The sequence below is a fragment of the Bos grunniens genome, chromosome 9, assembly GCF_055505025.1.
Source record: "Bos grunniens cultivar Pamir isolate PY7600 chromosome 9, Bosgru_T2T1.0, whole genome shotgun sequence".
Classification (NCBI taxonomy): domain Eukaryota; kingdom Metazoa; phylum Chordata; class Mammalia; order Artiodactyla; family Bovidae; genus Bos; species Bos grunniens.
The window spans coordinates 98927971-98953619 of NC_141173.1; the positions used below are offsets into that span (position 1 = coordinate 98927971).

Sequence of the window (25649 nt, forward strand, 5' to 3'; positions counted from 1 at the left end):
GTATAGTCCACGGGGTTGCAAAGAGTCAGACACTGACTTTTGCTTTTCAAGATGTAAGAAAACTAAGAAAATCTGTCACAAGCAGACTCACCCTATAAGAAATGCTAATAAAAACTTCATTTTAGAGGTTAATGATACCGGAGGGAAATGATGGTCCTCGTGAAAGTTTAAGAATAACAGAAATGCAAAAATATCTGAGTAAATACAGACGACAATATACAGGGATTTTGCTTTGTTCATCTTAATTTCCTTAATAACATAACAGATTATATGGACTTAATTAAGTCACATCCCCAAATTCATATTTTAAAGCCCTGTCACCCAATACAATGATATTTGGAGATGGAACCTTGTGGAGGTACTTGGGTTTACATAATAAGGTCATGAGAATGGGGCCGTCATGATGATATTTGTGTCCCTATCCTACCTCATTCAAAGAGTTGACTCATTGGAAAAGACCCTGATGCTGGGAGGGATTGGGGGCAGGAGGAGAAGGGGACGACAGAGGATGAGATGGCTGGATGACATCACTGACTCAATGGACATGAGTCTGAGTGAACTCCGGGAGTTGGTGATGGACAGGAGGCCTGGAGTGCTGTGATTCATGGGGTCGCAAAGAGTCAGACATGATTGAGCAACTGAACTGAACTGATCCTATAGGAAGAGGTGCCAGAATGTTTGCTTCCCCTCCTGCTACACGAGGGTGTGGGCAGATGGAGGTTGTCTGAGCCAGGAAGAAGGCCCATCCCAGAACCTAACCATGCTGGACCCTGATCTCAGACTTCAAGACTCCAGAACTGAGGAAAACTACATTTATATTATTTAAACTTTCCAAGCTAGTGGTAGTCTGTTATGGTGCTGAGCAAAGAAAACATTCAACACAAAAATTAAAAAGCTTCATGAGTGGTCCAAAATATAAATACAATAACTATGACAAAAAAAAAAAAAAAAAACCAGGGGATGGATAACAACCATTTCTTGTACATTTTGGGGGGAAACTGGTGCAATGTTAACAATATTGACTGTCAAAATTTAAGAATATGCATTAAAATTCTTGGAGTAAATTATAATGCTAAGTCAAAAAGCAAGTAAAAATTACAGTGGAATTCTACAAAATATTGAATCCACTAGAATCAGAAATGAAGTAACAGAGGGGCACAAATGGAAGAGTAAGTAGAAAACATAAATAAAACGACAGATTCAGATTCAATCATGTCAATAACTGCATTAAATTTGAATGAAATAAATACTGTAATTAAAAGGCACAGGCCGTCAGATAGGAAAGAACAAGGTTTACGTAACGATGCACTCTCTACAAGAGCTGCGTTTTACAAACAGGGACAGAAACAGTCTGAAAGTTAATCAATTTCTAAAATGCAATTATTAACTCTTACCTAAGGCCCACCATATGGGTTTAAAATTTCAGTTACTACATCAATTGCACAATAGTAATTTTTTTTTTTTTTAAGTTACTTAATCGTGTCCGACTCTTTGCGACCCCATGGACTATACAGTTCATGGAATTCTCCAGGCCAGAATACTGGAGTGAGTAGCCTTTCCCTTCTCCAGGGGATCTTCCCAACCCAGGGATGGAACCCAAGTCTCCCACATTGCAGGTGGATTCTTTACCAGCTGACCTACAAGGGAAGTCCAAGAACACTGGAGTGGGTAGCCTAGCCCTTCTCCAGATATTCCCGACCCAGGAATCAAACCGGGGTCTCCTGCATTGCATGTGGATTCTTTACCAACTGAGATATTAATGTTTAGTTGGTTAGAAAACTTTTATTCAGTAAGAAAGGTATTCCCAATGGAGTTGTATTTCACTGTGCTTTAGAGTACACTGTAATCGATCCAAAGTGACTTTAGGATACTGATAATGATATCTTATGTTTATATTGAGCTTTCAGTTTTAAAAGTGTTTTACAGACATTATCTCAGTTAATCTTCACAACAGCTGTGAATGATGATTGTGACAGCATTTACTACTCCTACTTTTAAGGTGAATAAACAGATGTATGAGAAGGGAAAGTGGTTTACCTGAGATTTAAAAGGAAAGAAGCAGGAACTAGAAGCGGTGTCCTGAGCCCCTCACTACAAAGACTATATGTTACCCCGGGAGGTAAAAGGTAATCTCTACACCTCTGAACCCTCATGTAAGCTTACTTAAGACTGGTATGTTAGAAAACGTGTCTATGGCTGAGGTGTCATAATAGTTCTTAATAGTTCATAATAGTTCTTGTCCTACTTTCTCTTCAAAATCAACATTTTCCCATTTTTAAAAAGAAAGTCAACCCACTCATTCTTTCCCAGTTTCACTCTGGTTTATTAGCACATGGTATCCAAAACAAAAAGGGTAACTTAAATTATTGGTGATTAAAAAGCTTCTTTTAACCATTAACTTACAATAGTGCTTGGCTTCTTATACAGTAGGGCTTCCCTGGTGGCTCAGACGGTAAAGAGTCTGCCTACAATGCGGGAGACCAGGGTCCGATCCCTGGGTTGGCAAGATCCCCTGGAAAAGAAATGGGAACCCACTCTAGTTGTCTTGCCTGGAAAATCCCATGGATGGAGGAGCTTAGTAGGCTACAGTCCATGGGGTGGCAAAGAGTCGGACATGACTGAGCGGCTTCACTTCACTTCACTTCTTATACAGTAGAGTGAAAGTTGGCATTAACAATGGTTTATTTTAGGCATCTCAGACTATCATCTGGGTTAGGTTGGGTTGTTAGGAATTCAGATAAAGCAAAGAGGGACAAGATCTTCCACACTCTCAGTCTTGCCAAGAAGCAATTCCTTGAGTCTCAGGAGAGTAGAGATAAGACTGAGTTGAGTCTCAGGAGAGTAGACATAAGACTGTCATTTGTAATATTGGATTGTCCAAAAAAAAATTGCAGGGGTGGGGGCAGTTCTCCATAAGATCTGATGGAAAAAGACAAACATACTTTTTTGTCAATCCAATAAAAGTTGCTGCTGTTGCTGCTAAGTCGCTTCAGTCGTGTCTGACTCTGTGCGACCCCATAGACTCTGCCTTATTTCAATTGGGAAATGAACTGCTGGCAAAGGTCTATTCCTTCCCTAACATCCAATCTTGTATCCATTCAACCACCCACCCAGTCATTCATTCACCTAACAAGCCAGCCAGGCAGCCATCCAGCCAGACAGTCACTTACCCACTGAGGTTTAAGAATTAAATAATAACAAAATGGCTATTGGGGGACATTGTTTTTTTCTGATAAATTCTTACTGACTGATCCAATAATAAGACTTGTTTTGCAAATCATGTCAAAAGGCAGGCATTTTCCTCAAATTAAACAAAATATATATGCAGCCCCAAGGCTTTGATAAAAACATATTTAAAAGATGTTTTTTTATCTCAGAGATGTTTCAGAGTGACACAGAAAGAAATTTAAAACAAAAATAATCCATTTTTGTTTTTCATGGTAGTTAGGTTCTATAAAGTCACCACAAACACTAAATTAGTAGAATACTAACCCACAGCTCCTAAGAGAAATACAAAGTTAGGTTCCTGTGAGCTTCTCATCACAAAATTTTCACCAACCAATCAATACATAGCTTTTTTTTTTTACGTGTGTCTCTGTTTAAAGACATCTAAGATACATAGCTGATTCATTAACACTGAACCATGGCCAGCAGCCATCAAACTCATATCCCAACAAAGCTTCTTTAACACATATAGTTTCTCCATAAAGCATGTCACATCAAGTAACTGCACCAATTTACATCCCCATCAATGATATACAAAGGTTCCCTTTTCTCCACATCCTCTCCAACATGGTACTTGTAAATTTTTTCATGAGAGTCATTCTGACAGATATGAGGTGACACCTCACTGTGGTGTTAATTGCATCTCTCTTTTTGTTGTATAACATATTTTCATGTGAATATTAGCCACTAATTTTTAAGATGAAAAAATGAATATAATTAAATTATTTAAATTGAGTAAAAGAAATGTTTGAGAAAAGTAAATTTTAATTTTGAGAAAAGTAAATGTTTTCACTGTGAGCTAATATACCTCACTGATTTGTGCATTAAAAGCATTTAGGCTAATATACTTTAAAGTCAGCATCACATTACTTTTGAGTTAATACAGAAACAGACTTGGAAGAGTGCTTGGAACACAGTAGACATTCACCACATGATAGCGCTAATAGTTTATGAGAATCGCATCCTAGACTTCCCTGGTGGTCCACCGATTAAGACTCGTGCTTCCAGCGCAGGGGGGTGTGGGCTCTATCCCTGGTGGGGAAACTAAGATCCCCATGCCACACTGCGTCACCAAAAAATAAATTTTTAAAAAATTGAATTAAAAAAAAAGAAATCATAATCCTACGTCTTCTATTGACGTAACACAAAACATAATTAACAATTAAACAAAATGGTCAATAAAAGGGAGTCTCTGTCCCACAGACCAAAACTTATACTGTAATTTTAATCTTAAACTTTAAATACAAAATTCCAATCGTGAGTGTATTTTCTAACTTCCCAGAAAAAACCTGTGGCAGCATCAGTCAACATATGCCAGGGCAGAGTGTGATTTCATATATAGAGCTCTCGTGTCCGGTCGCCTTGGTGGACTCCCTTCTCACTCTTCCTTCATTTACCTTGCTCTGCTTTAGTGTCCTCAACAAAGGAAACCACACTCGCGTCTACTATCCAGCGCTGTAGCAAGGATGAAATGGCAGACTACATGTATACTGTAAACAATCAGTAAATGTTTGGAGCTGAGAGTATTATTAATAGTAGCTATTAACGCAATAAAAAGCAACCCTGTTTTCCAAAATAAATTGCAAAATGGCTTTCTGGTAATCATAAAAATGATGTTACATTCTTAAGTTCCCTTTGGATATATTTATTAAGATCTCTTAAAATCTCTCTATAGAAGTGGAGAAACTGGAACTTCATACATGCCTGGTGTGAATGTAAAATGGTGCAGTCCCTGGAAAACAGTCAGGCAGTGCTTCAAACAATGAAACACACACAGTTACCATGCAAGCCAGCGAGTCTGCTCCTACACGTATACTCAAGAGAAAAGAAAATTTATTTCCATGTAGAAACTTATACACGGATGTTCATATCAGTTTCATTTTAATGATCAAAAGATAAATTAATAATGAATTTAGGCATACAGCTGGTAGGGTTTTCCTGGTGGCTCAGTGGCAAAGCATCCACCTGCCAATGTAGGAGATGTGGGTTCCAACCCCGGGTTGGGAAGATCCCCACGAGAAGACAATGGCAACCCACTCCAGTATTCTTGCCTGGGAAGTCCCTTGAACAGAGGAGCCTAGCGGGCTACAGTCCCTGCTGCTGCTGCTGCTGCTGCTAAGTCGCTTCAGTCGTGTCTGACTCTGTGCGACCCCACAGACGGCAGCCCACCAGGCTCCCCCATCCCTGGGATTCTCCAGGTAAGAATACTGGAGTGGGTTGCCATTTCCTCCTCCAACGCATGAAAGTAGGAAGTGAAAGTGAAGTCATTCAGTCATGTCCGACTCTTATCGACCCCATGGACTGCAGCCCGCCAGGCTCCTCCGTCCATGGGATTTTCCAGGCAAGAGTACTGGAGTGGGGTGCCATTGCCTTCTCCAACAGTCCCTGAGTTGCAAAAAGTTGGATACAACCTAGCGACTAAACAACATATGCATATATGTAGTATATTCATACAATTAAATATTTAATGGTAATTTTTAAATTAGTATCCTTTTTAGGGTACTGATTCCAACTATAGATACAACATTAAGGAAACATAAATACTAAGTAAAAGAAGCCAGTTACAAAAGACCACAAGTTACATGATTCATTCATATTAAATGTCCAGAACAGGCTAATCTTTAGACAAAGAAAGTATATTAGTGGTTGACTAGGGTGGTATTCAGGGAGAAATGGGAGTTATGGCTAAAGGGTAGGGGTTTCTTTTAGGGGTGATGAAATCTAAAATAGATTGTGGTGATAGTTGCAGAACTCTGCAAAAATACTAAAAAAAATGGAAATATAGTTCGAGTGAAATTTTTATTATGTAAACTGTAACTCAGGAAAACTTTCTGCTCACATGCATGCATGCTAAGCCATTTCAGTCGTGTCCAACTCTTCATAACCCTATGGACCGTAGCACACTAGGCTCCTCTATCCATGGGATTCTCCAGATAAGAAGACTGGAGTGTATTGCCAGGGCCTCCTCCAGAGGCCCAGGGATCGAACCTGCCTCCTTTTATGTCTCCTGCACTGGTAGGTGTGTTCTTTACCACCTGCGCCACCTGGGAAACGCTATTAGTACTCTGGGAACAACCAAACAAGTGAATGTGCGTTCACTTAATTTTAGACGTCTTTCTTTCCTATTTTTATTCATCAGAGAAGCCTGCAGTTATGGAAAGAAACTTACAAAATTCACAAACATCATTTTTTGCATTCAGATGTTTGCTTTTACAATGTGGTAAAGCTTTGCTTTTAAATATCCTACAGTTGCTGTGCCTCAAAGTGCTTTCAGGACCCAGACTAGTGCTAATTGTATGAAAAAAAGGAGATATATATTTCAGAGTTAATACAGAAACTTAATTTGCTCAAATTATTAACACTGTTCTAATTTCCATATGCTCTAAAGTCAGTATGAGTAACACTTAGAACAAATTGCTAGTGACATTAAAATTCATTCGTACTTTCAACAAATATTTTCTTAATAAGTAACTATGTGCTAGGCACAGTGCTAGACACTGATGTCACAGAAATGAATTAAACATCCTAGGGGCAGATATGATCAAATACGATATATATGGGCCTGCACCAAGTAAAATACACTGAATGCCTTGAGAACAGAGAAGATGGGAGTGGTTAAAGGCAGAAGGAGTTCAAAATATTTCAGAGATAAAAACAAATTAATGACAGATACAGAAAAACCAAGTAAGGGATTTCCAAGTGGATATTTTCATTATTACAGAAGAAAGTCACAGTTCACTGATTACTTTTTAGGAAAAAAGCAAGGTGTTTTCATTAGCCATGAGGATGTCAGTATTATAATGGATGACTCTCTGCAATAGTAAGTGATGAGAGAGCAGGAAGGGTCTTCGATAGTTTTGAGAAGTCTGGAGGTGTCCCTTCAAACTTTTAAAGGCTAAATTTTATATTGCACAAAAGAACAATCTTTTAATATTCAGACAGCATGTTAACTATCACACATTTAAAAAGGAATACGTCAAAATATCTACATGTTTATATTCTGAACTCTATGATATTCTGAAGGTTGTATCACGATTATGCCCTTCATACCGGAGGCCAATATATGGTTAACAAATGTCTGTTGTTAATTAAACTGGGCATCAGATGTGTGACTGTACATGGCTTCTCACAAAGGACCTCTAATTCTACGATGTAGACTGATACAGAGTTAACCCTTGACAACTCAAGAGTTAGGGGTGTCAACCCTCTAAGCAGTAGAAAATCCACAAGAAACTTATGGTCAGCCTCCATATATGTAGTTCCTCAGTATCTGCAGCTCCTTGGTGTCCGAGGTTTTACATCTGCAGACTTAATCAACTGCAAATCATGTATCATTGCAGCATTTACTCTTGAAAAAAATTCACACATAAGTGGACCCACCTAGTTTCAAATCCATGTTGTTCAAGGGTTAACTGTAACTATCAAAAACATCAGGCACGTTTCACTTCAACTTGACTTTTATGACAAACTTATGTGCGTACATACATAGACATACACAGAGTCTCCTCCAGTATAAGCTTTAAGGGTTAAGATGCCAATGTGTGTCTTATCTTTCTACCATACAGAGTTGAACAGGTCTTTCTGTAATAACAACTACATATTCTAATAGATGAAGTACTTTCCTAATTTTAACTCTGACAGAAAATATTACAATCCAGGAGACAATTTTAAGGCTAAACATTTAAAGTTCAAGATAAGGAGTCAAAGAAAACTTTATACAGTCCAGTAAATTAAAACTCATCTTTGAACATGTATTTGCTTTGATGGGAACTACCTGTGAGCATTTGTATTAGTTCACTTAATTCTGCATTATTAAATAAATTTCACCTTTCCTATTTTTAACCAAAAACCTGGGATCCTAGTTGAAAATATAACTAAAAAATTATTACATTTAAAAAGGTAAAAGAAGCCTCAAATTAAAACACAATCACGAAATTGTGACTACTTTAAAGCTCCAGATTTATACAATGCAAAATGAAACTACACTAGCATTGATGTTGTTCTTTCAGTTCAGTTTCAGTTCAGTAGCTCAGTCATGTCCGACTCCTTACGACCCCATTAATCGCAGCACGCCAGGCCTCCCTGTCCATCACCAACTCCCGGAGTTCACTCAGACTCACATCCATCGAGTCAGTGATGCCATCCAGCCATCTCATCCTCTGTCGTCCCCTTCTCCTCCTGCCCCCAATGCCTCCCAGCATCAGAGTCTTTTCCAATGAGTCAACTCTTTGCATGAGATGGCCAAAGTACTGGAGTTTCAGCTTTAGCATCATTCCTTCCAAAGAAATCCCAGGGCTGATCTCCTTCAGAATGGACTGGTTGGATCTCCTTGCAGTCCAAGGGACTCTCAACAGTCTTCTCAAACACCACAGTTCAAAAGCATCAATTCTTCAGCGCGCAGCTTTCTTCACAGTCCAACTCTCATATCCATACATGACCACTGGAAAAAGCATAGCCTTGACTAGACAGACCTTTGTTGGCAAAGTAATGTCTCTGCTTTTCAACATGCTATCTAGGTTGGTCATAACTTTCCTTCCAAGGAGTAAGCATCTTTTAATTTCATGGCTGCAGTCACCATCTGCAGTGATTTTGGAGCCCAGAAAAATAAAGTCTGACACTGTTTCCACTGTTTCCCCATCTATTTCCCATGAAGTGATGGGACCAGATGCCATGATCTTAGTTTTCTGAATGTTGAATTTTAAGCCAACTTTTTCACTCTCCTCTTTCACCTTCATCAAGAGGCTTTTTAGTTCCTCTTCACTTTCTGCCGTAAGGGTGGTGTCATCTGCATATCTGAGGTTATTGATATTTCTCCTGGCAATCTTGATTCCAGCTTGTGCTTCTTCCAGCCCAGCATTTCTCCTAATGTACTCTGCATATAAGTTAAATAAGCAGGGTGACAATATACAGCCTTGACGTACTCCTTTTCCTATTTGGAACCAGTCTATTGTTCCACATCCAGTTCTAACTGTTGTTCTTTAGTCACTAAGTCATTTATAACTCTTTACAACCCCATGGACTGTAGCCACCAGGGTCCTCTGTCCATGGGATTACCCAGGCAAGAATACTGGAGTGGACTGTCATTTCTTTCTCCAGACATGAACATTAAAACTACTTAATTTGCTGCTGCTGCTGCTATGTCACTTCAGTCGTGTCCAACTCTGTGCAACCCCTAGACAGCAGCCCACCAGGCTCCCCTGTCCCTGGGATTCTCCAGGCAAGAACACTGGAGTGGGCTGCCATTTCCTTCTCCAGTGCATGAAAGTGAAAAGTAAAAGTGAAGTCGCTCAGTCGTGTCCAACTCTTAGCGACCCCATGGACTACAGCCCACCAGGCTCCTCCGTCCATGGGATTTTCCAGGCGAGAGTACAGGAGTGCGGTGCCATTGCCTTCTCCCAATTTGCTGATAACAACCCCCCAAAAGCACTTACTAACTGAAACAAAAATACTATGATTAATCAGTCAATCAATTAATTACTGAGTATAATTAACATAACATTTTATTAGTATCAATTGTATAATGTACTTGGTCAATATTTGCATATGAAGCAATTAATACCCATCCATCACTCTTACTAAGCTTTTTATTCTCCTGATGAGAACTTTTAGGATTCACTGTGTCACTCTCTAATGTACAGTGCAGTAGTAACTGTATCACCATGCTGTAACCTACACCACCGTTGACTTATCTTATAACTGAAAACCTGCACCTTCTGACCCCTCTGACCCATTTTCCCGTACCTTAAGCCCTCCCCTCAGACAACTTCCAACCTGTCTTCTTCATCCATGAAGTCAGTTTGTCTGTGGGGCTGAGAAGGGGTAATCTTTTTTAAAAAGTAACTCCTCATATACGAGAGACCATATGGTATTTACCTTTTAATGCCTGACGGATCTCACTTAACTTAATGCCCTCAAGGTCCATCCCCATTGATGCAGATTACAAGATTTCATCCCTTTTTATGCTTTCAGGTTTTAGATTCAAGTCTTTATATTCTGAGTTGATGTTTATATGTGACGTAGCGGGCCAGTTTTATTCTTTCGCACGTAACTATTCAACACCATTTATTGAAGAAACTGTTCTTTCCCGTTTATATATCCTTGGTGCCTTGGTTGGAAATCAGTTGGTCATACATGTGTGGTGTATCTGGGATCTCTGCTCTGCTCCAGTGGTCTATACGTCAGGTTTTACACAAACCATACAGTTTGACTACTACAGTTGTGTAATGTAGTTTGAAATTGCAAAGTATGAGAGTCTGTTTTTTCTAATAAAACTCAATATTCTATGAAATGTATCTGGATTAAGAGTTAAGTCTGGTATCTAAGAGAATTACAATGTGATATGTCAATTATAGGGGCTTCCCTCATCGCTCCGTTGGTAAAGAATCCACCTGCAATGCAGGAGAAGCCGGTTCGATTCCTGGGTCGGGAAGATCCGCTGGAGAAGGGATAGGCTACCCAGTCCAGTATTCTTTGGCTTCCCTTCTGGCTCAGCTGGTAAAGAATCTGCCTGCAATGTGGGAGACCTGGGTTTGATTCCTGGGTTGTGAAGATCCCCTGGAGAAGGGAAAGGCTACCCACTCCAGTATTCTGGCCTGGAGAATTCCATGGACTAAGTCCATAGGGTCACAAAGAGTCAGAAACGACTGAGTGACTTTCACCTTCACCTCACTTCACATCAATTATATCTCTGTTTAAACTAACAAGCAAAATATCAGTCCTAGGAAGGAGTGCTGTGATCTGTGCCAACTTTATGGGAATGAAAAAGAATGAACTACATAACATAAGTGTCACGCGAGTGTATGTTCCTCGGTTCTTTGTCTCATCACAACAAAGATTTGGCGCGACGGACATTAAAGCCCTCACAGCTCTCGGGTCTTGGACAAACCATGTTGTAGCTTTTAGGCAAATTAGTGTTACAGCTCTATTTTATTTAGAAGATAGGAGAATCCATCCTCGAAGCATGAGGGCATGCCAACCCAAAGACTCGAAGAGAAGAGAGTGGAGGAGTGTGCGGGGGAGGGAGAGAGAGAAAGTGAGAGAGGGAGAAAGAGAAAGAGAAAGAGAAAGAGCGCAGGCATGCGGGGGAGAGAGAGAGAGTGAGAAAGCGCTTTGGCTCCTCCTTTTGTTTTTCCCTCCACCTGGGTCTGCCCTATGCAAATTCGGCTTAGCCAGGAGTGCTGTTTGTTCTGCCTGAAGTCTTAACTCTGGTCCTCATACCTTCCTTTGACCTTCCTTGTCTTTTAGTCATCACCGTTTTGGAGTCCTTTTCCCTATTCTACCTACCTAACATAAGTAAAAATCTATCTTTACAAAAGAAGAGGAAGCTTCCCATTAAGTTTGAAGTTGAGACATCATAGCCATGTTTATGGAGAAGAAGAAAAAATCACAATTCCTGTGTGAGAAGGCATGCCCCCATCTATCCCTTTATGCCCCCTCCCAAGTCATGCATTTGTTACTGGACACCCAGTGAAACAGGGTGATCTCAGGGACAAGTGGAAGGACATTCAGTTCAGTTGCTCAGTCGTGTCCGACTCTTTGCGACCCCATGAATTGCGGCACGCCAGGCCTCCGTGTCCATCACCAACTCCCAGAGTCCACCCAAACCCATGTCCATTGAGTCGGTGATGCCATCCAACCATCTCATCCTCTGTCGTCAGCTTCTCCTCCTGCCTTCAATCTTTCCCAGCATCAGGGTCTTTTCCAATGAGTCAGCTCTTCGCACGAGGTGGCCAAAGGATTGGAGTTTCAACTTTAGCATCAGTCCTTCCAATGAATATTCACGTGAACTGATATACCTGTCTTACTAATTTATGGTTCTTATAAATTCCTAGATTGAATGTAACTTGGAAGTAGTGGTGGAATTAGATTTCAGGATTATACTTTTCTGGCCTTTTCTTCATATAAAGGAATTATCACTCCAATATAAAGAGTACAGTTATACAGCACTAAATACAGTGAATATTATTTCTAAGCTGCAATATATCTGCTGCATCTTCATTTTTGACATAAATAATATCAATAAAAATGGTCATCACCAAAACGGATTCTAATATTAGGTTGGAAGAAACAGATTAAACAAATGACTTCAGTCTTACAAAGACAACAGAATGTAAACAATTTTTTTTCTGGAGGTATTATTTAGCTAAATGGTGGTGTTCCTCTACAATTTTCCAGATATAATGAGGTATTAATGTTATATTAATTAAATAACATCAAATGTTAATGGCAGGTAAAAAACAGAAGGCTAATTTCACCTGCACTCACTGATGTGAAAATTTTGTCACATATAACATATGATATAAAAATTTAATCATGGATAAACTCTCCCATAGGATTTATGTGTCCCAGAAAAACCACTAAAATTGAGTTAGGAAGAAGGTATGATAATATTTAAGAATGTAACAAAGTTATCACAAGAACATCACACTCAAATTTTATTATTTCTCTCTCCTCCTCTCTGCAACCTCTAGATATATGGTGACTAATACATCTTAATGTATTTCAGTATATCAACATTTTTATTACATTATTCCTTAAGATGACAACTCCAAATAACTAGTACTGAAAGAAAATACCAAAACCACCAATATTTTTCTTTTCTTGACATACTAGCAGACATATATTTTTATGTTTATAACAAAGCGAAGAAAGAAACATGCCTAGCTTATTATTTCTAGATTGATTGCAGAAGGAGCTACTACCCTTTTTGATGATGTGGAAGTTTTTACACATATTGATGAAGCAAGAGCTGTGATAAATTACTTCAAGAAAATAATGCATCTCATTGCTTTTCTCTCTTTTCCAACTTTTGCTTCTCTTTTTATCCAACTTCTGTTATGGAGTGCAATGTGCCTGGACTTGTCTTTGGAAGTAGAAGTGATAATCTGCAAATAGGCTATGTGTGCTGACATTTAATAATCACCCATGCCCCAGCTATTGTTTGGAATAAAAACTGACACCATACTTTTTTAATGCCATTGCTGCATCTGCTTCAACTGCAGAATAAAATAAAGACCACTGTTTTCTTGTTTTTCACGTTTTGCCCTTTTAGACTCTACTACTTTATTTAAAGCCTAGATGGATTTGGATAATTTCTCATTAACCAAGGTAACTAAGAACTATCCCTGTGTATGCACATAACAGTTACCCTGTTCAAGAATTAGCCAGCTTCTACAAATGAGCCATCTTCCACTTTCATGTCCACGTTCTAGCAGAAGAGGGGGTAACATAAATGAATAGATATGGTAAAGAGAAATATACTGAACTCAATTATTCCCATGATTTTTTCTTGCATTTACTTATTAATATTACAAGTCTTTGCTAAAATGTTAACTTGGGGAGGAAGCCCTCTCAACTATGTTCTTTAAAATGACAAATAATCCCCTCATATGGTACACCTAACCCTTACTCCCTTCTTTCTTTTCCTCCAGAGTATTTATCAGTATCAACCTAGGCATAACGAAGACCAACACCTGTGTCTGTATTATTGACTAGCTTATATCCAGTGTCTGGCACATGCTAGTTGCTCAAAACATATGGGATTAATGAATACCGTGTGCATGTATGAAGTATGGTAGGTATTCATTAGAGCACTTGTCACAATTTATCTTAGTTTTCGTCAAACACTCCACCCACTATACGAGCTCCTCTCTTAGTCTTCACTGTAATGTCAATATTATACCAAAAACAAAGCAGCCGTCATAAATTTATTCCTTTCCCTCACCTTTCTTATCATCAAGCTCTTAGTCCTATCTCCAAAATACATCTTAGATTTTTTCCTACTTCTGTCTCCACTGTCTCCATCATTCTCTCTCTCTTGAATAAGAGCAGTATGTTTTTAACAAGTCTTTCTCATTCATATCTAAACCTCCTCAAAGCAGTCAGATGAGTCTTCTGACCTAAGAATAAAATCAAGTGTCCTACATAAAATATCTCAATTACATGCTTTTGTTCTCAGAAAAAAATCCATACCCCTTATTACAACCCGTAGGGCTACATCACGGGGTTCCCATTTCTCCTCCAGCCTTCACCTCTTCGTGCACAGCTACTCTGACAACTACGCCATGCTGTAGCCATACTGGTTTTCTCTTTGTGTTTCTGAAATAAACCAAACTCTTTCTGAATTTTATGTCTTGGCATTTGCTGTTCCCTCTGCCTGGATGCTCTCCTAAATCTTTACAAAGCCCATATTCATCCTTTGGATAGCATCTCAAAGGCCATCTTCATGTAAGATCTTCTCATGACCACCCTAATTAAGTGAGCTCCCCAGACATGCTCTCATCACCTCATTTGTTACTGCCACGGTTCTTAAGATCAGATTACTTGTTTGTGCTGTGCTGTGCTCAACTGTGCTCAACTGTGTCCGACACTCTGCGACCCCATCCATGGCCTGTAGCCCTCCAGGCTTCTCCGTCTATGGGGATTCTCCAGGCAAGAATACTCAAGTGCATTGCCATGCCCTCCTCCAGGGGATCTTCCCAACCCAGGGTTCAAACCCAGGTCTCCCACATTGCAGGTGGATTCTTTACCATGTGAGCTACAAGGGAAGACCATGAGTACTAGAATGGGTAGCCTATCCCTTCTCCAGGTAATCTTCCAGACCCAGGAATCTAACCAGGGTCTCTGGCATTGCAGGCAGATTCTTTACCAGCTGAGCTACCAAAGCCTGATTACTTGTCTACCTGCTATTTATCAAAGTGTAAGCAGGGCAGGGACTTAGCCACTTCAAACTGACAGGGATGAATAAACTGCCTGCATATGGGAGCTGCTCCATGTATAGCAACTGAATCAATAAATATAACATTCTCCTCACCAGAGCATGCATTCCTCATGTTGGTAATCCCAACACCTAGCACACAGGAGGTTGCTAAAAATGTCCCATGAACAAGAAACCTTAAATCTTGTACTGCTTATCATGAGTACCTCCCGAAATACCTTTGCAAACAATAACTGGACTGAGACAATGCGGCATTCATGCAACTGACATTTACTCAGTGCTGCAAAGAGCATATGGTAATTTGGGTTGTGCGTGCAGAACAGGGGATATAGTTTCTTAATTATTTTATAATCCCATAAATGTAAGACACACACATTTCACCAAGGGATTTGACAGTATTTTTCATAGTATCTTTGTTTTCCAATGCAGAAATATGAGTTGGATAGAATCCCTGCCAACAGATTAGGTGGTTGAAGGAAGAGTTCCACTCCCAGTGTGGAGTGTGTTCAGTACCTCATTCAGTGCAGCAGATATTTGCTGAGAAGCTCCTGCCAGCCAAGCACTGGGCTTGATGTAAGAACAATATAAGAATTATGTGTAATCTCCAACCTGGATTGGTGCATACATTTTTTGGCAACTTAGCATAGATGTCTACTTTATACTATTAACATCATTTTAAAACTAAATGCCACCAGCACCCACATTTCTTTACTTTTGCCAACATTAAGCTTGACACTAGAGATAAAAATTTTTCCCAGTCTAACTGCAAAAGGTGTGGCATTTCTACACCACCCACTTAATCTTCCTGGGTTAAAGAAGTTCCAAATGTGAGCCACATATGTAATTTTTAGTTTTCTAGTGACAAAATTTTAAAAAGGAAAAGGGGGGTTCAGGATGGGGAACATGTGTACACCCGTGGCGGATACATGTTGATGTATGGCAAAACCAATGCAATATTGTAAAGTAAAAAAAAATAATAATAATAAAAAAAATAAAAAGCCAACATTAATTATAATATTCTATGTATGTCCAAATGTTAGTTAATATAGTAAGTATTAAGAAAATGTTATAAATTCTATCTTTTCATACTGTTTTTGAAATCTGGTGTGTGTCTTCAATTACAGTACAATTCATTTCAAATTAGCCATGTGTGGCTAATGACTACCATATTGGAAAGCACAATTCTACAGCCAAGCTGTCAGGCCATATGCTGACGGAAAGCTTAGAAACAGTATAGTTTCATTCTCAGGTTACCTATTTCCAAGACTCTACGTGTAAAACTGAGTATGAACTAATCTGTTAAAAATGTTGCAGTTATAGACCTCCAACAATTTAGGTTAGTCTTTGTTATAAAATTATGGGTGGGGAAAATAGCTGGTTTCCCACCAGCCCTTCAGCGCCAACAACCATTTCCATAAAGAAGAAGAGTCCCAATCTTTTCAATTAGTTTAATTAAAACCTGATATTTTAAAAGTAAGAAGGAGGACTCATAAACTGCTGATTTGTTCGTCTTACTAGAACTAGCAAGGCCTCTCCTCCTCCACTCATGTGGCTGCAAAAACATTATTCAAATAATTTAATATCTTTGAAAGAGCAAAGTACAGAAATATTTACATAACGTAATACTGTAGGTGGAAGATCCATCTAAACCTAATGTTAAGAATGACAAAGAGGAGACAAACGAGCATAATACATCTTATTCATTTTCCAATAATACAGTTGGGATATTTCATATACCTAACTTCTTTCACCTGTCAGGAGGAGTAGCCTATCTGTATTTAATTTTCTCCTGCACACAGTGAATGAATAAATTGTGAAACAACTGTGCTTTTTTTTTAGGTTATTTGAATTTTAGTGAGAAACCATAAAATCCTATTTCAATTAAAAAAATGGTAAGTAGAAAAAAATGAATATGGGGGGCTACTTACTTTTATGTTATAAGCATGATCTCTAAGCCTATAATATAAATTGAAAGCTTTTCAATAAAGCACAGGAAGTCAATGTATAAATTGTTGGCAATAAAGTCTATTTATTTTTAAATTTTCTACTAAATCTAAATGCTGATGGTAATATTAATAACAAAAAGCTATGTTCAAGGAAATTTTTCAGGGCAAACTTAAAACAAGGTATTCATGAAACAACATTACAAGATTCCCAAGATTAAAATTTGTTAGATTGAGGATGTGATGACTGATAATGATACAACAAGCAGACCAGGGTGAAGTCAGACCATGGAAGGCAAGGAGAACAAGCCTGCTCCAGGAGGGCTCCTGTCCAAGGGACTGCACAGAAGCGTTCAAAGCACCAATTCTGAGGAGAGGATCTGATGACCAGCTGACTAGAAACTCTGAATATCAAGAGATCGGCTATGAAGGGAGGAGTAAGGCCACCAGAGGCAGCATATTCCCTGGCCTGGGCGAGAGCTGCGCTTCAGAGCACAGGCAGACCTGCTACCACAGGCCCAGGGGAGCAAAAGGAACAAGGGGAAGGGTGGGGGCTTGAGAACTATGATGTCGTTATTCAGAAAAGCATGTCAAAACTGAATTTTCAATGAGATGCATTTTTAATTATAAAAACTCCTCTGAGAATTCTTCATTTTCCCCTCAAAAAAAAAAAAAAAACAACTGAAGATAATGAATGAATCATGTCTATAGACTTCACATGTATTTGCTACTTTTTATTGACAATATTAAAAACAATTATCTGAGGAATAGTTTTCATGTTAGACTCCCCAAGAACAGTATTTCTTCCCTGGTAGCTTAGCTGGTAAAGAATCTGCCTGCAATCAGGAGACCCCGGTTAGATTTCTGGGTTGGGAAGATCCCCTGGAGAAGGGAACATCTACCCACTCCAGTATTCTTACCTGAAGAACTGAATGGACAGAGGAGCCTGGAAGGCTAGACCGTGGGGTCACAAACAGATGGACAAGACTGAACAACTTTCACTTCACTTCAAGAGCAGGATTAAATTAAAAATTACCACCATTAAAAAGTAAAAAATAACTGTCTGAAAACTCAAAACCAAATATTCTCAGTCTACGTGGCTAAGGCTCCCATTCACTCAGTACAAACTGAGGGCTCCCTGGTTGCAAGGGTGCCTAGGGTTATGGAACCTAAAGTAAAGAGTCAAAAGCCAACTGAAGCAGAGCAGAATTCTAACTTCAATGTCTAGACGAGTAATTAGGAGGTTGAGAAGAAGGGGAGAATAACAGAAGAGGGAATAAAGAGAGATATGGAGACAGATGATCAGAATAAAAAACAGGAGCAATTAAGCAGGAGACATGCTGTTTGTGGAGAAGCCAAGAAATGACAGAGAAAAAAGAGGTAAGAACTGTGTGCATGCACGTGTGTGTGTGTGTGTGTGTGTGTTCTGTATGCATGAATACAGGATAAGTCACTTCAGTCATGCCCGACTCTGTGTGACCCCATAGATGGCAGCCCACCAGGCTCCTCTGTCCCTGGGATTCTCCAGGCAAGAACACTGGAGTGGGTTGCCATTTCCTTCTCCAATGCATGCATGCATGCTAAGTCACCTCAGTCGTGTCTGACTCTGTGCGACCCCATGGACAGCAGCACACCAGGCTCCTCTGTCCACAGGATTCTCTAGGCAAGAATACTGGAGTGGGTTGCCATTTCCTTCTCCATGTGTTTGTATAGCTATGTGGAATGAGCAGGCACAGGGCTGCCTGCCTGAGGTCTCTGAAAGCTAAAAACGTCACACATTTTAAGGGCACGATTCACAGCTATAAACCTCTAGGATTTTAGCCATGCTGCTGCTGCTAAGTCGCTTCAGTCGTGTCCAACTCTGTGCGACCCCATAGACGGCAGGCCACCAGGCTTCCCCGTCCCTGGGATTCTCCAGGCAAGAACACTGGAGTGGGTTGCCATTTCCTTCTCCAATGCATGAAAGTGAAAAGTGAAATGAAGTCGCTCAGTCGTGTCTGACTCTAGCGACCCCATGGACTGCAGCCTACCAGGCTCCTCCATCCATGGGATTTTCCAAGCAAAAGTACTGGAGTGGGTGGGGTGCCATTGCCTTCTCTGATTTTAGCCCTGAGATTTCTCTAAACTGGCAAACAAGAATATTGTAGGCTCATAAATTATATAAACAAAAGAAAAAGTTTAGCAAGTCTTATTATGCACATTACAAATAGGTTATCTTCCTCAAGCAAAACAAATGCGTGAAACAAACTACAGGCTTGCAAACTGCAAGACAGAAAAGCAGGGCAGAATCTGGGAACGGCAAGCCCAGGCCAACCTGATGAGTCAGAGTGATGTCCAGCCTAGGGAGAGGCAGCTATTTAACGTCCTCACCAGTCAACCCGCTATGCAAGGGAAAGTTAGCAAACATGGTGATCCCAGCCATGGGAATAACAAGGATGAGGATAATCACAGCTCCACTTCTGCCATTCACAGGTGGGTCCTAAGTCCCTTGCTTTTGCATTGTTACCCAACAGAAGCTTGCAAACACGGCACTGTCATCCTGCTTATGTGTATAAGCAGAAAGAAAGTAGAGAGGCTCCCTAATTGGCCCAAGATTATACAGAAATAAACACAGAGAAGTGGAGGATTAAGTCGTGTCTGATCCCGAGACTGTTTCTCTCACCTACCCTGGAATCTAACCTGGGATGGAAATTTCAACAGCCCTGAATGAAAGATAGTGGTTACTCTCCCTCCAGTCAAATGCTCAGTGAAAAGGTAAGTTACTGAGCAAATGCACCTGACTCTCTAAGGGGATTAAGAAAATTAAAGTAAAGCCAGAATATACGCCAGAGAAGATCTGATGTCTGTATCTTGGAAACTCATTTAAGGGCACAATTTTACTCCTGAATATTTTCACAAGGCTGACCTAAGGTATCTCAGGTCCTAGCCACATCTATACTAGAAGGTACCAATAAATTAAGGTGGGTCCTTTGGGCTCCAAACAAAGCAGGGCAGATGGCTCTTCTTGCTCATGGTGACACTGTAGGCAATCACATAGTCTCTGGTGAGTGTCGCCTCCTATGCCTTTCAAGCATGTGATATACAAACAAATGCTTGCCTCTGCACAGGCATTTTGTATCTATAATCCTTCACTAATATAAATAGAATGTTTCTGGAACCACTGGCTTACTAGAGAAAAAGCAATTGCCAGATAGATCTTATTATGCCACTTCTCTTTTTAAAAACTCTTAGGTTGAGAATGATATTCAGAGTCCTTCATTAGGTATTTAAAGCCCTTCACTATGCGTTTTCAACCCATCTCCCACTAGACTTTTCCCTTTCTATGTCCATTCTTCTCATCCTATCCCTCTGACTCTCTCAACACCAGCCACGAGTTTGTTTCCAGATTAAGCTTTATATTCTCCTGCCGTAACTAATATTTTCTTCTAACCCTGCATTTTCTCTGGAATAATCTTCCCACCATGTTTCATTAACCATGAAGAAGTTTATCTTTGAGGAGCTCTTTCCAAACTATACCCCTTTATAAGCCCCCCCACATGCTCCTCTGTTTGGTAACCCTAACACCTTTACTGTACCCCACTAGCCTCATTTCAGGGTTCCTAGCTTAGGAAGCTGTACTTTCAATACAGTGAAAATTCCTCCCTCATCCTAGAGGGTGAATATGCTATTCATTTTTAGATTCTCTTCCCATAAAACTTACCACAATGTCTCGTATAAAAAGCTTGGACAACTATCTGTTTAGTTTTCCAACAACTGTAGAGCTTACTCTAAGAAAGAGGATTTAATACTGATTTTCAATTAGATATTATTTTTCTGCTCTTGAGCATCACCTCCTCTACTAAATCTATGGATCAAGTTTCTCTAAATAATGAGTAAAATTACTCACATTGAAAGCAACTGACAAAGATGTCAAAAGCGTGATTTCCAGCGTTGCTAGTGCTGAGCATTCTGCTTGAAGTCAAACACTAAGAAGAATATCAATGCCACAGAAGTCTTATATAGTCTAGAAGACTAGAATAAAACCTTCACAAAGTACCCTGGCTCCAAGCTTGCAGGGGTGCAGAGCGAGTTCTCCTGCACAACCTAGGAAACAAACGTGAGGCTTCTGGGAAGACAGGAGAGCCAGAACTAGCAAACAAAGAGATGTCCGTGGTAACCAGCACCGATACCAGGAAATATCAATGACGAAACCAGGAAACAAGTATTTGAATGATACGGGCCGTTACTGACGACCAGAATAAAAGGAGAGAAAAAGATGATGGCAACCCTGAAGGAAGAAATATGGATGTTAAAACTGCTTTTGAAGCAGAAAAAAAAAAGAAATGTTTGAGGAAATGACTCTTCATGCTATGGAATCACAGACTCACTGAAAAGGAGCCACCGAACAATGACTGATACCTGACCAGGCACACACCGAATCGCAACAGCAGTCCCTGAAGACCATGGCCTGAGCTGGCAGGAAGCGAGGGTGAGGGGACAAATGGCTAAGAACGTATTTCAGCCCACCGTCCATCCTCGATGCAAGAGCTTCCCTGATTTTAACTAATCACCATAATCAAAACAGCAATGGCACCCCACTCCAGTACTCTTGCCTGGAGAATCCCATGAACAGAGGAGCCTGGTGGGCTGCAGTCCATGGGGTTGCTAGGAGTCGGACACGACTGAAGCGACTTAGCAGCAGCAGCATAATCAAAACAAATAAATAATGATGACACCCAGTCACCAAGAAAAGACTAAGTTGCATCTAGGACACGCTGCATAAGATAATTTGCAAGGATACGGCACATTTAAACTGATTTTCAGCCTGCCAGAATTAAAACATAAAGTTCCAACTGAAAGGATTAAGCAGACAGCTATCTGGTAAAATGAAACTTGCAAAAATAGTTGATTCTCTATTGATCTAGCCAGCTTCAGATTTATAATAGCAAATGGGTTTCCAAACTATAATGAGACCACAAATTCCTGTCTGCAGATGTCCTAGCTATATTTGTAACCACATTGTTCTGATGCCCAAGGAGAGCTAAACTTATACCTCTGCAAAATCTGTAAATGTTATTATCCACTGTTGGTGAAAACACAGATTTTACCTTTTTTTTTTTTAACCTATAATTTTTCCTTTGAATAGAAATTCAAGGGTAAACTGACTCTGCCTCTGAAGAGTGTGTGCGTCATACTCAAATTAACGAGCATGGCATTTGGCATCTCACTGGGGGCATTATGTGATACTGGGGACCACTTAATGCCCCCAAACTTTTCATCATATGAAGAGAGCAGCTCCACTCATTTATTATTTTCTAAACTCATTATAGATTTAATCAACTAAAATGGTTTTTTTTGTTTTTTTTCAAATGAGGGCATGATAAGCTAATGACCAGCACATTATGTTAAAAGTCAAAAAACGTGAAATACATATCAATCAGGTTATGGTTTTTTCTGTCAAAAAACCAAATGTACTCTTTTTGTGTGTGTCGTTTCTATGGGCCAAAAGGCTGTTGTTCCTATTATTTCCTGGAGTATATGGATTCACTAGTACAAAAAATCCTCAAACTGAAGTCATTAAATCATTTATTCCAGGTTGAAAATTATAAAAGAAAACTCTTTAGGGGTGTGACATTTCATGGTACTCTACACTTAGATTTGATTTTGCCAGTATTTCATAATAGCTATAAATGTAATACAATTTTTTAAAATTATAAAACTATACTGTATGCCTATAATTATATAATACTGTACATCATCTATACTTCAAAAAAAGTAAAATATAAACTTATCATAAGATTCAGTAACACTGTTCATAAGAGCCAAAAATTCAGAACAATCCAAATATCCACCAATTGGTGAATGGATAAACAGAACAAGGTATGTCTACACAATGTGATACTATTTAGAAATAAAAGTAAATTTACTACTGACACGTGATAAAATGTGAAGGAACCTTGAAAACATTACGCTAATGGAAAAAAGCCACTAACTGAAAGAAGCCAGATCCAGAAGACACAGGCTTTATAATTCCATATATACGTAAAATACCCAGAAAAAGAACCTCTGGGCCTGACAGAAATGTTTGAAAACTGAATTCTGTTGGTGGCTGCCTCACTACTGACTTTTTTAATAGGTGAATTTTATGGCATAAAAATTGTGGACGCAATAAAACTTTTTAAAACACTTCTGAAAGTGTCTACTGATATTTACTTTTAATTTCAGTTTTTCAATTCTCATTGAGACTAGGCGTCATTCTTATGATTACTGGTAGTTTTCATTTCTCTTGTTGTCACTATCTGTTCACAGTCTGCTATTTGACTATTTGGCATATTTTTCTCATTAATTTGTGAGAACTGCTTGCATATTAAAAGAAATTAGCCCTTTTGTCATATATATTAAATGTTTAAGAAAAACGTTTAAAATTCTTTTATTAGACCAGCTCATCACTTTTACATTGCTTACAGTATTTTTCTTAGAGGAATTCTTAATTTTATGTAGTTAAGTGTACTAATTTTTTCTACATTCTGGCATATATGCCTTTCACAATCAGGAAAAAAAAAAAACTTAAAAGAAAAACCTCGTTACTAATTGTTAACGTTAACTTAAATTGTACAAAAGAGATAATATGTTTCGTACAATTTCAGAGGGTTTGCAAAAGTTAGGTTTTCAGAGCATACATTTATTTTTTAATTAAATTAGTTATGCTGCTGCTGCTAAGTCGCTTCAGTCGTGTCCAACTCTGTGTGACCCCATAGACGGCAGCCCACCAGGCTCCTCCGCCCCTGGGATTCTCCAGGCAAGAACACTGGAGTGGGTTGCCATTTCCTTCTCCAATGCATGAAGTGAAAAGTGAAAGGGAAGTCACTCAGTCGTGTCCGACTCTTCGAGACCCCATGGATTGCAGCCCACCAGGCTCCTCCGTCCATGGGATTTTCCAGGCAAGAGTACTGGAATGGGGTGGCATCGCCTTAGCATTGCTTTCTTCTTTCAAAACTGGATATTCAGGAATAATTGAAAGCCTAAAGTGAACTAAGTAGTCCTTAAAGGAAAGGCAGGTCTAATTTTTGTTTTCAGCATTAAACCTCATCTAGAGGTTTGTGTTTGTAGAGTATATTTTTAAAATATCTTGGCACTGTGACTTTCTTTAATTATTTTTAAAAACACCAGAGTAGTATGAGAGAGATTGCTTTTTTATTTTTTTTTTAATGCTGTTCAGTAAAACTAATGACTTTATAAAATAGGCAATTATTTCCTTTGAGGTCAGAAGTAGACTTAATGTTAGAGTAGGAAATCAAAATAAATGTGATTGGCTTTTCTCAAAATAGTAAATTAGCTCTTAACTCCCACCTGGCATTCATCTTTGTCTCCGGAGTTGGTGACTAAATGTGAGTCAGCAGCAGGGCACAGAGACGCCGCTCGCTGTTCAACTCGCCAAGGAAGCAGCTGCTCTGTACTGGCATCCCCTGCGCTTGTCTTCAGACCCAACAACCACTCGCATTAGTTTGGGTTGACTACCTGTTGAAGTAACCTGTTCAACCTCATTTACTCACCTCAGTTTGCTCTTCATTAGATGTGAGCAATCATGAGGTGACTGATATCTGAGGGAACCACAGTTCCTGGCTGAGAAGAAGAGAATCTCCCTACTAGGGCTTGCTGGAGGAGCCAAAAGAACCAGTTTTTTATTGCATATGCAGAGCATGTCTTACTTCAGATCATTATCAGCAGCTAAGCTGAACTGACACACGTCTCCAACAAATTAATAGCTGACATTAGAATGAGGTTTATTCAGCCTTTATTCTCTCTCATATTTTTCTTAAATTATAAATTAATTGCTTTTTATTTTTTTAACTGCACAAATTTTTTAAATGGAAGTGCCTCCCCTCTCTGTCAATACCTCCCAGTTCTGCTCTCCAGGGGTCACCACGGTTAGCAATTGGTGTGCATCTTCTGCAACCTTTTTATGCTGCATTAATATGCATGCATACATATCATATACGTGTATACTTATATGTGTGCACACATGCATATACACACACAAATCAGTCCACGGGGTCGTAAAGAGTCAGACACGACTGAAGGACTAAGCACACGTATCAACCTATATATTTTTTTAAACAACACAAAATCATACTAAGTGCTCTATATTTATATTTCGTGCTCAATAAAATATCACAACACTCCTTCCATTAAAGTAACTATAGTTCTGTTCTATCCCTTCTTTTGGTGTCATGGTATACCACACTAGGGATGCATCATAATTTATGTAAACATTCTTCCTTTAGGGGACATTTCAATTGCCTCAGGTTTTCACGGTTAAAAATAATCCTTTAATGAAGATATACTTAATATTAGAAGAATATTGGAAAATTTAAATAAGCCAGAATATCAGAGTCAGCCAATACATGCTTTTAAAATTTTTATTGTAATTATTAAAATCCCTTTCCAAGTGGTTGTTATTCTTTACACTTTTACCAACAAGAAAGACTATTTTAGGAACCTAATTACATGTAACACACACTAGTAACACACTTCATGAAACTTCATCATCACCTATTTCAAAATATACTTCAAGAAGAAACTGTATAATGACCCCCAAGAACATTTAGAAAAAAATGACATCAACTTTGGGGCCTGGGAAGGGGAAGAAATGGTTATAGCCAATGAACGGCATAGACTCTGGTAATGCCCCCAACTCAGCCTTCGACAATCACCCAATTTTTAAACATCTAATAACACATGAAAGCTAATCCCTTGGCCACCAGCTTAAAAGCTTTATTCCAGGA

At 39.2% G+C, this 25649-nt stretch overlaps 1 protein-coding gene across 50 annotated transcripts in view; it reads right to left on the reverse strand.

The window, feature by feature from the left end:
- Window positions 1-25649, reverse strand: part of PRKN (parkin RBR E3 ubiquitin protein ligase) — a 1227412-nt gene that overhangs the window by 997488 nt on the left and 204275 nt on the right. For 6 of the 50 annotated variants that reach the window (XM_086318647.1, XM_086318656.1, XM_086318659.1 and 3 more), the window contains one exon: window positions 2404-2512. The exons of the other annotated variants lie outside the window; for them this stretch is intronic. The gene's annotated coding sequence lies outside the window, so the exon portion shown is untranslated. The remainder of the gene's footprint in view (window positions 1-2403; window positions 2513-25649) is intronic. 50 annotated transcript variants of the gene reach the window in all.